Here is a 16,905-nt window from a genome sequence, read left to right on the forward strand (position 1 = left end):
AGGCGCGATTGGTCAAGGGTGTTTATGTGGCGGATGTGGGGGTCGGTACAGATGGGGCAGTGGGGCAGGAGCCTATAAAAGGTGAGGGTGGAGAGAAGTCGGTGGACAGTGGAGTAAAGGCCAGTGGGGAGGGCAGTCACGAGGGCACTGGCTCGCAGCCCGGGGACAAGGAGGATCAGCCGCAATCAAAGCGGGCCCGTTTGCCATATATGGGCACAGCTAAATCTTTAGGGGCCCACCTTATGCAGGCAACTAAGGATAAGATTTGGAAAGGGGAATATGTGGAGGTTCTAAAGCTCCTCCTCAGGGAAGTGCGAGCCAAAGAAGTCTCAAAAGAAGAGGAATTTGAGCTGGCAAAACGTCCGAGAGTGCCGGTGAATATTGAAAATTGGACAGCGGCTTTCTTAATTTTCGCTAGTGTTTACTGCGAACGATATCCAGAGCAGTCGGTCGTTTGTTTAAATACATGGATATCATACGTAAAGCTCACCTCAATTATGGGGGGTTCGCTTGGCGTCAATACGACGAGGAGTTTCGGGCACGCATGGCGGCGGATCCGGAGGTCAAGTGGGGGGAGATCGATGCTGACCTTTGGCAGCATACTATGGGCCCCGCGAAGTTTGGGAAGACCGTTTTCACAGCCAGTGGCTTGCCGATCACTTACCAGCCCTTTCAAGAGCGCCCCACCCAAGGGGTGGGGAGCGGGGGTAATAACCAGGCTGGGGCAGGCGCCGCAGGCAGCGGCAGGACGGGGGCTTGTTGGGATTACAACAAGGGCATCTGCCACAGGGAATATTGTAAATTTCGACATGAATGTTCGAAATGTGCAGGAAAACATCCCCTTACCAACTGTTCTGGGCAAACAGGAACTGGAGGATCATTCAATTCAGGACAAGGGACGTGGGGGCGTGATCAGTCAGGGCTCGTGGAGCGAGACGTTCAGACCGGAACCGCCGGGCGGGATTCAAGGTTTAGACAAGGACCTGTGGGAAAGGGCTCGTACGCCGGTTAAGGTGGAGGTCTTGGCGTTGTGGTTGTGTCGGTATCCTAATGGGAGGGACGCAGAGGTATTGCGGCGGGGTTTCACGCAGGGGTTTCGACTGGGGTATGAAGGTCCGCGACAACGTCGTTGGGCAGAGAACTTGCGCTCAGTGAAGGGGAAGGAAGAGGTTGTTTGGACGAAATTGGGGAAGGAGGTGGCGGCGGAGGATGTGGTACCGTTTATATTGGCGTTGGTCGAGAAAGGTCAGTCTCGGGTGACAATAGCGGTGAAACTTGCGGCGCTGGGTTTCATGGGTAAGTGGGGCTATCAACCGTCGGCAGGGGAATTGGGTCAGAGGATGCTGGAAGGCTGGGCGAGGGAAAGGGGCGCGTTGGCGCGTGATCTCCGCCTGGTGTCTTTGAGACTTTTGAAAGACTTGTCAGGGGCGTTGGGGGCGGTATGTTCTTCGGAGTGGGAGGTTCTCCTGTTTCGGACATTGATGTCATGGATGTTCTTCGGGGCCTTTCGGGTGTCGGAATTACTTGGGTCGCAGCGGGCTCCAGGGGTTCTCTGGTCACAGGTGCGCCTTGGTAGTAGCGGTGTTGCAGTGTTACTGGGCGGTTCGAAGACGGATCAGAAGGGTTCTGGGGCGTTCGTTTTTCTTCGCCGTTACCCGGTTAAGTCTATTTGCCCCCCAGATTTGGGTAGGCAATCGAGCTTGTGGGCAGGCAGCGAGGGCTCAGTTTTTAGACACAAGGATGGCTCTAAGGCCACTCCTTCTCAGTTGCTGGCGGTATTACGTAAGAGCTTGGTAGTCCTTGGGGAGGAGCCCCGAGCTTTTGGTACACATTCTTTCAGGATCGGGGTGGCGACGGAGGCGGGGTGGCAAGGGTGGACGAGGGGGTCACTCATGTCTTTGGGTAGGTGGAAGTCCGATTGTTTTAAAAGGTACCTTAGGGGGCGTGAGGTATCAGAAGGGGATGTGCATTCATTGTTACCTTTTCTGTTTCAGGTGTTGTGGCCGGACCCGAGGTGGAGTTTGTGCTCATTTGGGTTGTTGGACATTCATTCGTAAAGTGGGTGTAGGAGGCTGGACTGGCTTGTAGTGAGTACCAAGGGATACTTGCACCTTGCACCAGGCCCAGTTATCCCTTATTAGTGTATAGGGTGTCTAGCAGCTTAGGCTGATAGATAATGGTAGCTTAGCAGAGCAGCTTAGGCTGAACTAGGAGACGTGTGAAGCTACTACAGTACCACTTAGTGTCATATGCACAATATCATAAGAAAACACAATACACAGTTATACTAAAAATAAAGGTACTTTATTTTTATGACAATATGCCAAAGTATCTCAGAGTGTACCCTCAGTGAGAGGATAGGAAATATACACAAGATATATATACACAATAGCAAAAATATGCAGTATAGTCTTAGAAAACAGTGCAAACAATGTATAGTTACAATAGGATGCAATGGGGAAACATAGGGATAGGGGCAACACAAACCATATACTCCAAAAGTGGAATGCGAACCACGAATGGACCCCAAACCTATGTGACCTTGTAGAGGGTCGCTGGGACTATTAGAAAATAGTGAGAGTTAGAAAAATAACCCTCCCCAAGACCCTGAAAAGTGAGTGCAAAGTGCACTAAAGTTCCCCTAAGGACAAAGAAGTCGTGTTAGAGGAATAATGCAGGAAAGACACAAACCAACAATGCAACAACTGTGGATTTCCAATCTAGGATACCTGTGGAACAAGGGGACCAAGTCCAAAAGTCACAAGCAAGTCGGAGATGGGCAGATGCCCAGGAAATGCCAGCTGCGGGTGCAAAGAAGCTTCTACTGGACAGAAGAAGCTGCGGTTTCTGCAGGAACGCAAAGGGCTAGAGACTTCCCCTTTGGAGGACAGATCCCTCTTGCCTTGTAGAGTTGTGCAGAAGTGTTTTCCCGCCGAAAGAACGCCAACAAGCCTTGCTAGCTGCAAATCGTGCGGTTAGCGTTTTTGGATGCTGCTGTGGCCCAGGAGGGACCAGGAGGTCGCAAATTGGACCAGGAGGTAGAGGGGACGTCGAGCAAGACAAGGAGCCCTCTTAGCAGCAGGTAGCACCCGGAGAAGTGCCAGAAACAGGCACTACGAGGATGCGTGAAACAGTGCTCACCTGAAGTCGCACAAAGAAGTCCCACGTCGCCGGAGAACAACTTAGGAGGTCGTGCAATGCAGGTTAGAGTGCCGTGGACCCAGGCTGGACTGTGCACAAAGGATTTCCGCCGGAAGTGCACGGAGGCCGAAGTAGCTGCAAAAGTTGCGGTTCCCAGCAATGCAGTCTAGCGAGGTGAGGCAAGGACTTACTTCCACCAAACTTGGACTGAAGAGTCACTGGACTGTGGGGGCCACTTGGACAGAGTTGCTGGATTCGAGGGACCTCGCTCTTCGTGCTGAGAGGAGACCCAAGGGACCGGTAATGCAGCTGGTGCCTGCGGTTGCAGGGGGAAGATTCCGTCGACCCACGGGAGATTTCTTCGGAGCTTCTAGTGCAGAGAGGAGGCAGACTACCCCCACAGCATGCACCACCAGGAAAACAGTCGAGAAGGCGGCAGGATCAGCGTTACAGAGTTGCAGTAGTCGTCTTTGCTACTTTGTTGCAGTGTTGCAGGCTTCCAGCGCGGTCAGCAGTCGATTCCTTGGCAGAAGGTGAAGAGAGAGATGCAGAGGAACTCGGATGAGCTCTTGCATTCGTTATCTAAAGTTTCCCCAGAGACAGAGACCCTAAATAGCCAGAAAAGAGGGTTTGGCTACTTAGGAGAGAGGATAGGCTAGCAACACCTGAAGGAGCCTATCACAAGGAGTCTCTGACGTCACCTGGTGGCACTGGCCACTCAGAGCAGTCCAGTGTGCCAGCAGCACCTCTGTTTCCAAGATGGCAGAGGTCTGGAGCACACTGGAGGAGCTCTGGACACCTCCCAGGGGAGATGCAGGTCAGGGGAGTGGTCACTCCCCTTTCCTTTGTCCAGTTTCGCGCCAGAGCAGGGCTAAGGGGTCCCCTGAACCGGTGTAGACTGGCTTATGCAGAATTGGGCACATCTGTGCCCAACAAAGCATTTCCAGAGGCTGGGGGAGGCTACTCCTCCCCTGCCTTCACACCATTTTCCAAAGGGAGAGGGTGTCACACCCTCTCTCAGAGGAAGTTCTTTGTTCTGCCATCCTGGGCCAGGCCTGGCTGGACCCCAGGAGGGCAGATGCCTGTCTGAGGGGTTGGCAGCAGCAGCAGCTGCAGTGAAACCCCAGGAAGGGCAGTTTGGCAGTACCAGGGTCTGTGCTACAGACCACTGGGATCATGGGATTGTGCCAACTATGCCAGGATGGCATAGAGGGGGCAATTCCATGATCATAGACATGTTACATGGCCATATTCGGAGTTACCATTGTGAAGCTACATATAGGTAGTGACCTATATGTAGTGCACACGTGTAATGGTGTCCCCGCACTCACAAAGTTCAGGGAATTGGCTCTGAACAATGTGGGGGCACCTTGGCTAGTGCCAGGGTGCCCTCACACTAAGTAACTTTGCACCTAACCTTTACCAGGTAAGGGTTAGACATATAGGTGACTTATAAGTTACTTAAGTGCAGTGTAAAATGGCTGTGAAATAACGTGGACGTTATTTCACTCAGGCTGCAGTGGCAGGCCTGTGTAAGAATTGTCAGAGCTCCCTATGGGTGGCAAAAGAAATGCTGCAGCCCATAGGGATCTCCTGGAACCCCAATACCCTGGGTACCTCAGTACCATATATTAGGGAATTATAAGGGTGTTCCAGTAAGCCAATGTAAATTGGTAAAATGGTCACTAGCCTGTTAGTGACAATTTGGAAAGAAATGAGAGAGCATAACCACTGAGGTTCTGATTAGCAGAGCCTCAGTGAGACAGTTAGTCACTACACAGGTAACACATTCAGGCACACTTATGAGCACTGGGGCCCTGGGTTACCAGGGTCCCAGTGACACATACAACTAAAACAACATATATACAGTGAAAAATGGGGGTAACATGCCAGGCAAGATGGTACTTTCCTACAGTGGGCACAGAGGCAAGCTCGTCGGACAGCGTTAGGCGAGAATTTGGGCATGGATGTGAGGCGATATAAAGTCCGTTGGTTTGGGAAAGGGGGTATGCGATGGCCGGAGCTTTTGCCGCGTCTGCAAGGGGTCCGGGGGGGGGGTCACTGTCCTGATGTTTTGTGCAGACACCTGGGGGAGAACGACATGGTAGCTACTACGGGTCTAGATTTGTTGAAGGCCATGAAAAAGGACTTGGCGATGATTGTAGCGCAGTGGCGCGGGTCGCATGTTTTGTTCACAGGTTTTGTTCCGCGTCGGGTGTGGAGGGGGGCGCGGAAGCCAGGTGCAGTGGAAAGGGCCAGCCGAAAAGTAAATAAAGAGATGAGGAGCTTTTGTTTGGAAATTGGCATTACGTTTTTAGAGCATAAGGACTTACGTTTCGAGGACGTCTAATTTTTCAGGGACGACGGTGTACATTTGTCCTTCATAGGGATGGAGCTGTACCTTTTACAGTTGAAGGACACGTTGCGAACCTTGTTTCGGGAGTCTTAACACGTTTGGGGGGCAGAAAAAGCCTATGGGCTTTTTCTGGTGGCGGTGAGGAGAGCTGGCAGACATCGAAACACGTGCGGATGGGCAGGATGGCAGGGCAATTTTTATAGTGGGGGGGTACAGCAGCAGGTCGCGACGGGCGCGAAGGAAGATTCAAAGTGTTCAGGAGGAGAACAAACGAGTAGGATTGTGAATTAGCTAAACAGGAATTAAGACGGGTGGCAGGAGAACCTGACAGGGAGGGGGGAGGTTGGGGTAGGGGAGGAGGCAGGATGGTTGGTTAGGTGGTATTGATGTCTAGTGAGGCTTTAGTTTTGTAAGGCAAAAGCCAAGGTAAAAAATCTGTACGTGCACCTGTTCCAATAAAGCGGCCTTTTACACACACAACCATAGGTGTCGAGTTTCCGTGACTCTCCTCCCCAATGGGGTCCCGGGGGGGGACCTGCCGAAGAATGAGGTCTCCCCCCCGGGGTCTTTGGGAAGGGTGGTGCGGTCCGAGACGCCGCAGGGGCTATTTTTGGTCTTCTTTTGGGCTGCATTGGAGGGGATATAAAAGGTGTCCATTTTGTTGCCGGCCACCATTTTGTCAGAAGGTGACATGGTGGCCGGTTTAGTGGTGGAGCATTAGAGTCTTTTTTCCCTCCCCTCCCCCCTCTTTTCTTTCCATTTTTTCCTTTTCAGGGAAGCCAATTTAAAAAAAAAAAAATTCTAGGTGGGGTTTTTTAATTAGGTAGTTTTTGAATAATGTGAGGTCGTTTAGAATTTGAACAGGTGTGCAATTGGGGTTTTTCTCTGTAACGGTTGGCGTCGCTGAGGAACAGGTGTAGGGCGGTGAGGAGAGCTGGCAGACATCGAAACACGTGCGGATGGGCAGGATGGCAGGGCAATTTTGATAGTGGGGGGTACAGCAGCAGGTCGCGACGGGCGCGAAGGAAGATTCAAAGTGTTCAGGAGGAGAACAAACGAGTAGGATTGTGAATTAGCTAAACAGGAATTAAGACGGGTGGCAGGAGAACCTGACATGGAGGGGGGAGGTTGGGGTAGGCGAGGGGGGAGGATGGTTGGTTAGGTGGTATTGATGTCTAGTGAGGCTTTAGTTTTGTAAGGCAAAGGCCAAGCCGTGACTCTCCTCCCTAATTGCATATCTGTTCCCTTGCTATCTGCATGTAATGCTTGACATTACCATACAACATTCCTTTAAAGCCTGAACTATTGACATTGCGAATGATTGTTGTTTTTTTGTTTTTTTAAAGCAGCCTCTGTCCTTTTAATCGACGTGAGCTGCTGCAATAAAACAAAATAAAATCACATGTGAGGAAGTCGAAGGAGGCTGTTGTCCCTTGCAGGCCTCCGTCCCCGCATATGTTTGCTTGTAGTGGATTGCAAAAAACTTCCCACCGCATCTATTTAAATGAGGAAGGGGGCTGTGTCATCTCCCGCGGATTTACATTTTGAGATATTACTGTTTAGTCCGTCGGCCGCATTGCGAACCGAAGCCCAGCTCGCAAATTAGTCAGTGCGCAAAGTGCACCGACTGACAGTCTTGAAGCATCGGACCCAAAATTCCGCAGAGATCGCAAAGGGCTCAAAAAGAATTTTCCAGCACTATTCCACTCTGCACTCGCACGATGCTATGGACAAAACTAGCTCACGTAGGCCATGTACGTAAATGCAAGATTATTTCTTTCCTTATTTCGATATCATTATTGTCGTGTAAACAGTTTCATAGCTCAGACATTCTTGGTCTTTATTGCTTTCTGATATTTTCTTTTATGTTGTCTACAACGAGTTTCTTACCAAAGCTGGCACAGAAGGCTGTTAGTACAAGGACAAAGAGATGTATCACTCACAAGCACTGTTCTCCCTTGATATGTGTTTAGGAAGGCTGCCAGGAAGAGAAATGTGAGCAGGTCTCAGAAATCGCTTTCCTCTGACAATAAATCCCTCTTTTGATTTGTCATGCCAGGGTCACCGTCTCTAGATCGTTAACTCAATCCTTCCTGCGCCTGTCGCGAGGCTTTTACACGTTTGGTTTCTGAAAGAATAACACGTTAGTATTGTCGTGACAATAAAGGCCCGGTCCTGTTGGATATGGGCTTCGATTACTTTCAGTTTATCGGAAAGTATTAGCCATGACCTTAAGTTCCAGATTTTACATTTATCAAACGTAATTATAAGAACGTTTTTTCCAGAACTGTCAAATGCATTTTTAAAACAAGAACTTGATGCCAGCGCTTGTACCAGTTGCAAAAGCGAAAACGAACTTGTGTTGGATTTAAGAAGCACATGTACATGTTCTTTGGTGTTTCTTGGTCCAATCTCCTCTCAGGTTAAAGAATAGTTAATGTAGACTGCCATGATATTTAAAACTGTATGTGAGAAATCATTTTGCATTTTGTGTAATTTGTAGGGGACCCTCTAAATTATTCGAATTACATCAAACGGAAAGCAAATCACCTATTAAAGAGCTCGCAACGTGGAACTGTTTTCTTTGTTGTTGTTGCCTTGACAAAAAATGCAAATAGTACTGGCCAAGTCTGTGACATTGAACAGGGGTGGGCAGAACAGCCGCCTAAACTCAGCCCTGCTGTTGATCCAATTTTAATTTATAATCTATGCCCTGGTGACCTAGAACTGTTGAGCAAGGTTGCTTGTTTTGGATTGCACTGTCTTCAACATCTGATCAGTTTTGAGGTCAAAGATAATTCATTAACTCTGCGAAGCCAACTTTCCCTTTTTTCAGGTGGGTTAAATCAGGTCACGTAAATAGACGCAGAAGACAATTTAATTCCAGGGGTGAAAGGCATAGTCTCAAGGATTTAGCAGTATAGACCAAATCCAAAATGCCTCCAAATTCCAATAAACTCACACAAACAAGAACATTGCTGGATAAGCTAGTGAAACAGTGAGAATGGAAAGTTCAGTTATACAGCTATCTGTTTGTCCTCTAGCACTGAAAGACCTGTACTCAATAACTTGATGTGACCAAAAATAGATAGCTTTATTCCCATTCAAAAATGGCAAGTAGCATGATGATCTCTGTGAAAGCTAGGGAAAGCAATTTCAATGGACCACAACCTGCTGTTGATGCTGGAATGAGTATGTTATGAGGGCTTCTTCCTAGACCTGAGTATTCTGGAGGGTTGAGGTGATGGATTCCACTGTTCCTGTTGACCTGGCATGTAGCTGTGGCTTGCTGAGCATGTGATGAACCACTGTGACTGTAAGCTAAGGCATTCTGATGCTGGTTTCCTGCTGGGGTCTGAGGAGATGGATAATTTTCTAGCCGGGACTAGCCTGGATATTGTCCTCTCTCCTGATAGTTTTGAATACCACATGACACCAAATGCCAGTGTGGCTATTCACAAAGGTAAGTAACACCTGTGAGTAAGTTACATTCACTCTTACACTTTTGAGTAACTGTATGACTTCTGGCTATTAACAAAATCCAAGTGTAAAGTTACTCAAAAGTGTAGACTTATGCGTCTCTACTCACTGAAAAAGGGGATGAAGCCAAATGGACAAGTTACTACTGCCCTTAAAACATGGTAAAATTTGCCTTCACCTGATTGGTACATTTAATTTACTTAGAAGTCCCTAGAAAATGGTAAGTCTAGCGCCAGACAGAGCCAGCCACTGATACTGCATCACTTTCCCGTAAAAAATAATGGAGGTAGGGACTTTACATAAAACCCTATAGGAAATAATGTTACATTTATATAAATTATGTAAAATGGTTAAAATATCAATACATATAATTTAATGTTGAAAAAATATAAAAGAAAATATATTTATTATTAAATTACAAAATATTTACCATGCTTTTTTATTTAAAACTGAATGTAAGATTAATTTCTAATAAAATAAAATAACCTATTTTTTTATTCATTCTATGCACCATGTTGAATAACAAATAATGCATACCAAAAAATATTTTTGCCTTAGATGGAAATGTATTTTTTAATTTAAACTTCATCAAAATAATTTTATCTAAAATATTTACGTGAATTAAATATTTAATTCACCCTTAACTTAATAGTGGGGTAGCATTTTTTATACTGTTCTACATTTAAAATAAATATACGAAATTAATTGACAATAATATTTGACGTAAAAATATTTTTGCTATACATTTTCCAAGTTTAATGAACTCTGTCTCTACTGTAGAGTCCCCCTAGGTAAAGTATAGGAAAAAGTAAAAAAAAACATTAAGTAGAAAAACATTTTCATTGACAGCACCCCACCAGTGACACTCATGTCCAACAGGAGATCGTCACAGTTTTTTGTGTGGCCCAGGATATTAAATGAGGTTGTCCACTTCTCTTCCTGTTGCTTCAGTTAATACTCCACACTTCCATACACCATATCATTGAACATGATGCCACCAACAAATTCTCCTCTTGCCCTTTCTGAGAAACATATTTCAGTATTATTAGTAAGGCAGACCTCACCGTGATTAAAACTGAGAAACATTGACTGTAGTAAAAGGTAAATATGACAGAGGGTCCCAAACAATAGCACCAGACAAGATGTTTGCTGAAATTAGATCCACATGTCCCACATATTGGCAGCAGTCCAGAACCCCAATGACTAACACAAAGGGTCCCACACACTATCCACACATGTTGGAGACACTACAACTGAGGCCCTGGGCATTTGTAGGAGGCCATCAACACATTTATTTTGATAAACATATTTAATTGTTTTTGAGAAAAAATAAAAAAGCAACAAGGAAATGAAGAAAAGGTTAAGAACAAAGAACAATGATATGTCAAGCAGAGAGCATTTACAATTCCATATGACATTGCAGTAGGAATTAAGGACATTAGTGAATTCTAAACAGATACCATGAGGGGAATTAAAGTCTAGACCTGTGGGAGTGGACCATTGCCTTATTTCCAGTACGGCCGTCTCGGCCAGGCTCTCATCCTTTATTATGGCAGCAAGTCTATGCATCTTCCCCATATCTTTTCAAATTTCCTAGGGCACCCTCTAGAGTCGTAGACCACTTTTTCTTGGGTCGCGCACCAGTCTACCCCTTTCTTCCATTTTTGGAGCTTTGGGCCCTCGGGGGAGATACAGGTTGCTGCTATCTCCCTCTTGGCTGTCAACAGTGCTGTGGCCACCAGAGCTCGATGGGCCCGTGTTCCTCTCATGTCCTCCATCACTCCCAGTAGGACCAGTTTGGCAGATCTTTGTATTTCACAACTCAAGATTTTCTCCAGCACTCGGAGCACCGAGTCCCAGTAGGACTGAATAACTTGACATGACCAAACCATGTGGAAAAAATCTGCAGGTTCGAGCAAGCATCGTGGGCATTGGGCCGAGGGTCGCAGACCTGCGCGGTATAGCCTAGCAGGAGATAAGTATGCACTATGTAAGTAATAGAATTGCACTGTGCGGAGCTTGGCCGACACTGCTAAAGACCTGGGTGTCATCAGGGCTTCCCTCCATTCTGTGTCTTCTAGAGCGCCCAGCTATATCTCCCATCTGGATCTAGTGAGGTTCAGGTCTCCAGGAGCATTGTTGATCAGCGTTTTATAAATTTGGGAAACCCCTTTCCCCCCCAAGTTTCCCATGAGTAACTTGGCTTCTAGCGGGTTAAACTCTGGTAGAGAGCCTGCTGTCGGTATGTGGGTTCTTAAAGCATGTCTGAGTGGGAGATATCGGAAGAATTGTGTTTGGGCTAGCTGAAAGTCCCTCCTTAAGTCTTGGAAAGATTTCATGGAATCCGCTGCCCACACGTCTCCCACCGGGGAGATGCCCACCAGATCACATTCCCCAAATCCTTCCAGAGCTGCAGTTGCGCTTAGCCATTTCCCTCGCCATAGTGGTGTTTGGTGTGTAACAGTGGCGTTCCAGTGGGTGCATCTCAGGGCAGCACGCCATGCCTGAAAGATCACTTTGGTAACTTCTCCCATTCCTCGGGGCAGGGGATTCCCATACATTATATCTAGAAGGCGAGGGAACCCTAGGAGTTCCAGTTCCACCCGGTAAGCTGGGTCTCCCCATCCCCCGTTAAACCAGTCGTGTATCACTATTAGTTGGGAGGCTAGATAATAAAGGTAGGGGTCGGAGGCACCCAGGCCTCCATCGTAGATCCCTCTTCGGCAGTGATGGCCGCTACATGGTGTCTGGTACCCTTCCAGAAGAACAACCCCGTGGCTCTTTCAAGGGCCTTGAACCATGAGCGGGGGATGAGTAAAGGGAAATTTTGAAAGGTGTAGAGGAGCTTCGGCAGAATCATCATCTTGTATAGAGCCACTCGGCCCATTACGTTTAACGGTAGAGTGTGCCATTTCTGAAGATCAGCTTTTATGCGTGACAGCAAGGGAGTCAAGTTCTTTGCCCATGTCAGTTCCGACAGCAGTGACACCCAGATACCCAGATATTTAAAGCTTAGTCTGCACAGTGGTATCTGTTCCTGCCAATCGAAGCAGTCTCGTGAGTGTGCAAGCGCAATTAGTATGGATTTAGCAGAGTTCATTTTCAGACCCGATGCCACTTCATAGCGCTCTAGCAGTTTGAGGCATCTCAGGCCTGTTACACTAGGCTCTTCCATATATAGCAGGACATTGTCGGCATAATGCGCTATTCTATCCTCCTGGGAGTGATTCCATCGCCAGCCGCGATATATTGGGTCGGATCTGACCATCTGAGCCAGAGGTTCCATGGCTAAGGTGAATAGAAGGGGAGACAGAGGACAACCCTGTTGTGTGCCCCTGTGAATCTCTAGGGTCGACGACAGGGAACCGTTAACCTGCACCCGGGCAGTGGGGTTGATGTATAATGCCTGAACCAAGCGGCAGAATCTAGGGCCAAGGCCCGCGCGTCGGAGTACCAAACAAAGAAATCCCCAGTCGACCGAGTCAAAGGCCTTTTCGAAATCAATGAGTAAAAGGGCAAGGTTTCGGATCAAATGGCCGCGTTCAGCTAATGCTATGTGCAGCCGACGGATGCAGTGCCGAGTGCTGCGAGTGGCCATGAAGCCACATTGATCTAGGTTTATTAGTTCAGACAGAACCTTTTTAAGACGGGTGGCAAGGATGGCTGCAAAGATTTTGATCTCTGTGTTAATAAGTGAGATCGGCCTGTAATCAGCACAAAGTATTGAGAGAGTTTGGGCCATCAACACATTTATCGACCTCAGAAGAATAATAGACTCAGACAGCTTGCTGGGATTTGGACATGGGATCTGTCGGCCATACAAGTTTTGAATGCTGGCTCACAATTATAATAACTGAAGATTATTTTGTGGTCATTGGAAAGGGTAGGAGTGATTGTAGTTGGGCAGTGACAGCATAGCTTGTGTAAATCTTATTTGGTATTTATATTTTGTAAATTTATTTATTAATTTAGAGTTACACCACTACCAACTACATTAATCAGAAGAATGGAGGATATGCCAGAGAGGGAGACTAGACAACATGATGTGAATGCAGGTATTTACATCTAAGGATGTACCCTCCATTAATCATAATAATATAATGGATTTCAAGGAAAATGTTTGTTGGACCTGGCCCTCTCTGCACGGATACCCCAGGCTTTGGCTTCCTTTGCTGAACATTTTTTTTGTTGGCTTTTGGGACTGTAAGCCCATTTCCCCTGCTAATCAGTGGTAAAGTTATTTTGCTCTGCCCTTAAATCATGGTAAAATTTGCCTTCACCTGATTGGTACGTTTAATTTACTTATAAGTCCCTAGAAAATGGTACTACATGTACCTGGGGCAGCAGTACTCACTGTCCCATCTCCTTTTCAAACATGCCGCAGGCTTGCCACTGCAGCCTGTAGTGCAGTTTTAAACTGACATTTTGACCTGCCAAAATAAACAAACTTTTTCCAGGCCTAAACCTAAAAGCAGTGTGCATGGTATTTAAAAGGTAGGACATGTGGGTTGATGTTTCACATATTATGGTGGTGAAAAACTCCTAAAGCCATTTTTCACTGTTGTAAGGCTATCGCTCCTACATCCTAACACTAGGTTACCCTATTACACTTAATAAGTGTTTGATTCTCGTTAAGACCCAATAGAAATGCACTGTTTACACTCAAATTCCAATTTAATATTCTCTTTAATGGTAAAGTCGGATTTTAGGTACTATTCATGAAAGTTCAACTTTTAGAAAGTTGGTATTTTTCTGCCAAAACCAGAAATCGTTCTTCTTATGTCCAAGGTCACATGGCTGTGCATGGCTCTCCTGTTGTGTTTTGTGTAATGATTTCAGACAGTGAGACAAAAGGTGCCCAGGTGTGGGGGGAGAAGGTCTTCCTGACAGGATGTCTGAGGAGGAGTTGTGCCCTGCCCAGATAACACTTCAAAGGCCCCTCATTTCAGCACACAAAAAGGAACCTGACACCACACCTGCCCTTACCTTTGACACGCTAGATAGTTTGGACCTAAACTGAGGGCAAGCGGAAGAACCAACAAGAGCCAGTTTTGAGAATAGGTTACGGATTTTCGCCACACAAGGGCTGGCACCATGAATAAAAGTAGCATCTTAAGAATCTCTCATCAGAACAGTCCTTGACCTGTGGAAGATTCAAAATGACCACTCTGCTATCTGAAGAAGGAAGATTGCACCCAAGTTCCCAATAAGTGATTCTATGGTTTAGTTGGCGGCTGACCTCCTGTTTGAAATACAAGAACATAAGAAGCTTCCAGAGGCCTCCCTGCAACTACCCAGCTGACCAGCACTAACTAGACCTGCTTGTAACTGCCTGATCCCTGCTGCTGGCCTCTGCTGGAGTGAGTCCTGATTCCCAAAGAGGTGTCCCTCAGGTAATGGACCCTTTGCTTGCAAAAGACTGTTCTGCTCCTGAAGAAAAGGTGAAGATGCAAATGTTTTGGGCTCCTCTCAACTGAGAATTGTCCAATTTGTGTTGACCACCCACAATGACTGCCAATGCGAGACCTGCACTTTACTCCAACAGTGCCCCCAGCCTGTGTCGACCACCAATGTGAACTTCCAGCAACAGCTGGCTATTTCTGCTACTACAGCGACTATCCGTGACACCCACCCTGCTTCTCACGCCAACAGCGATCTTATCTCAGCCAACTCCAACACAAATGGCACTCTTCTCCTGCCCTAGAGAAGATAACTCTTCAGCTGGACTCACTTAGTCCCTGTATCAGATCCACACATCATCGCTGTCAGTCTCAACTTGTGACTTTCTCTCGGTCCAACGCAGCAAGATAACCATGAGTGGCGTTTTGTGCTTCTTGCCAATATTTTCACCAAAAATTTTGAAAACACATATCTTTGAGTCTACTGATTAGGGTTTTGTATTTTTGCTGCCACACCAACTTATATACATGGAATAGAATTTAATTTAAAAAAACACAAAAATCCAATCTGTAGAACTGGAGTTATAAATGTTTACAATTTTCAGTGAAAAATGGCGCCCAAAAAAGATCAGAGCACCAACAGTGGGCATCTAGTCATGTGACACAGGGCAAAGTTGAAAGTAAGGACCAACCGTGATGGAGTGCAGTTCAGATACAAGAAGTAGAATGGGCCCTGTCTCTGTCTACCTTCGGACTTAGAAGAAATTGCAAAGAAAAATTTCTGAGAAGGCACAGTTCAGCAGGGCAAGGCAGCCGGCAGGGTCTGAGGAAGAGGCATTGTTGCCAGGGAGCCGATAGACAAAGTTGCAGTGAAGATTTCTAAGTTCCGACTTTGTCACTTTTTGAAAGTCAAACATCTCCAGCAGGATGAAACTACAGGCTGTACCAATGAGGGCTCCATGAGGCAGGACACCCTTCCAGAGAGGAGCCACTAAACAGATTTTGCTGATGCGGGAAGAATGTAGCAAGAGCTAACGCAAAGTTATGCTGACTGGTGATGCACCTTGGGTGGATCATTGTTAGACCCTTCATCCTTGGCATGGTCTCCCTTAACTTTTTGCCTCTGTTTCCCAGGTTGTTGATGTGTGCTGGACTCTGATTTTGCTGTTTTTGTTTCTCTGGGCACTTTACCACTGCTAACCATTGCTTAAGTGCAAGTGCCCCTTTACAAATTGTGTATGTAATTGGTTTATCCATGATTGGCATATTTGATTTATTAGTAATTCCCTAGTAAAGTACACTAGAGGTGCCAGGGTTTATAAATCAAATGCTAAAAGTGGGCCTGCAGCACTAGTTGTGCCACCCACATAAGTAGCTCTGTAATCATGTCTCAAACCTGCCACTGCAGTGTCTGTGTGTGCAGTTTTAACTGTAAAATTTGCTTGGCAAGTGTACCCACCTGCCAGGCCTAAACCTTCCATTGTCTTACATGTCAGACACCTCTAAGGTAGGCCCAGTTAGCCCCAAGGGCAGGGTGCAGTGTATGGTTGAGTTAGGACATATAGTAATGTGTTTTATATGTCCTAACAGTGAAATATTGCTAACTTCGTTTTTCACTGTTGCCAGGCCCGTCCCCCTCATAGGTTAACATGGGGGCTACCTTTAAATCTGGTTAAAGTGTAGATTGCCTTTGGGAGCGGATGGACATGTGGAGTTTGGGGGTCTCTGAGCTCACAATTTAAAAATACATCTTTTAGTAAAGTTGATTTTGAGATTGTGTGTTTGAAAATGCCACTTTTAGAAAGTGAGCATTTTCTTGCTTATACCATTTTTGTGACTCTGCCTGTTTGTGGAGTCTCTGTCTGGGTCAGTTTGACAGTTGGGCTGGTTGCACCTCACACTAGACATTGACACAAAGGGAGCTGGGGTGTAGTCTGCATTTCCTAATGAGCCATCTGTGCTAGAAGGGAGGGGAGAAGTGGTCACTCACATCTGAAAGGGCTGTGCCTGCCCTCACACAGTGCAGTCTCCAACCCCCTGTATGTGTCTGGGGCCTGGCCTGGGCAAGGCAGGATTTCACAAACAAGACAGACTTTGCTTTGAAGGAAGGCTACTTCAAAGGAGAAAATGGGTATAAGAAGGACACCCAAAACCACAGACTTGAGAATGCTTCTGGAAACTCCAAGGAACTTTTGCCTGGAGAAGAGCTGAATAGCTGAGGAAGAAGAGCTGACATGCCTGTGACTGTGCTTTGTGGAGCTATCCGCCAGTTGCTGCTTCTGCCAGAGTAAGAGGGCAAAGACTGGACTTTGTGTGCCTTCCATCTTGTGAAGATCTCCAAGGGCTTGATTTAGAGCTTGGCTCCTGTTGTGTGAAGTCTCAGGGACAGCAAAGACATCTCTCTGCCAGCACCTGGAGTCTCTTGAGAGACTCTTACTCTGCCCTGTGGTGCCCATCCAGTTCCTGGGACCCTGAAAGGAGAAGCTGGCAGCCTAAGAGGAAGAAATCCACGCACAGAATGCTGTGCGG

The sequence above is a fragment of the Pleurodeles waltl genome, chromosome 4_1, assembly GCF_031143425.1.
Source record: "Pleurodeles waltl isolate 20211129_DDA chromosome 4_1, aPleWal1.hap1.20221129, whole genome shotgun sequence".
In the NCBI taxonomy this organism is placed as follows: Eukaryota; Metazoa; Chordata; class Amphibia; order Caudata; family Salamandridae; genus Pleurodeles; species Pleurodeles waltl.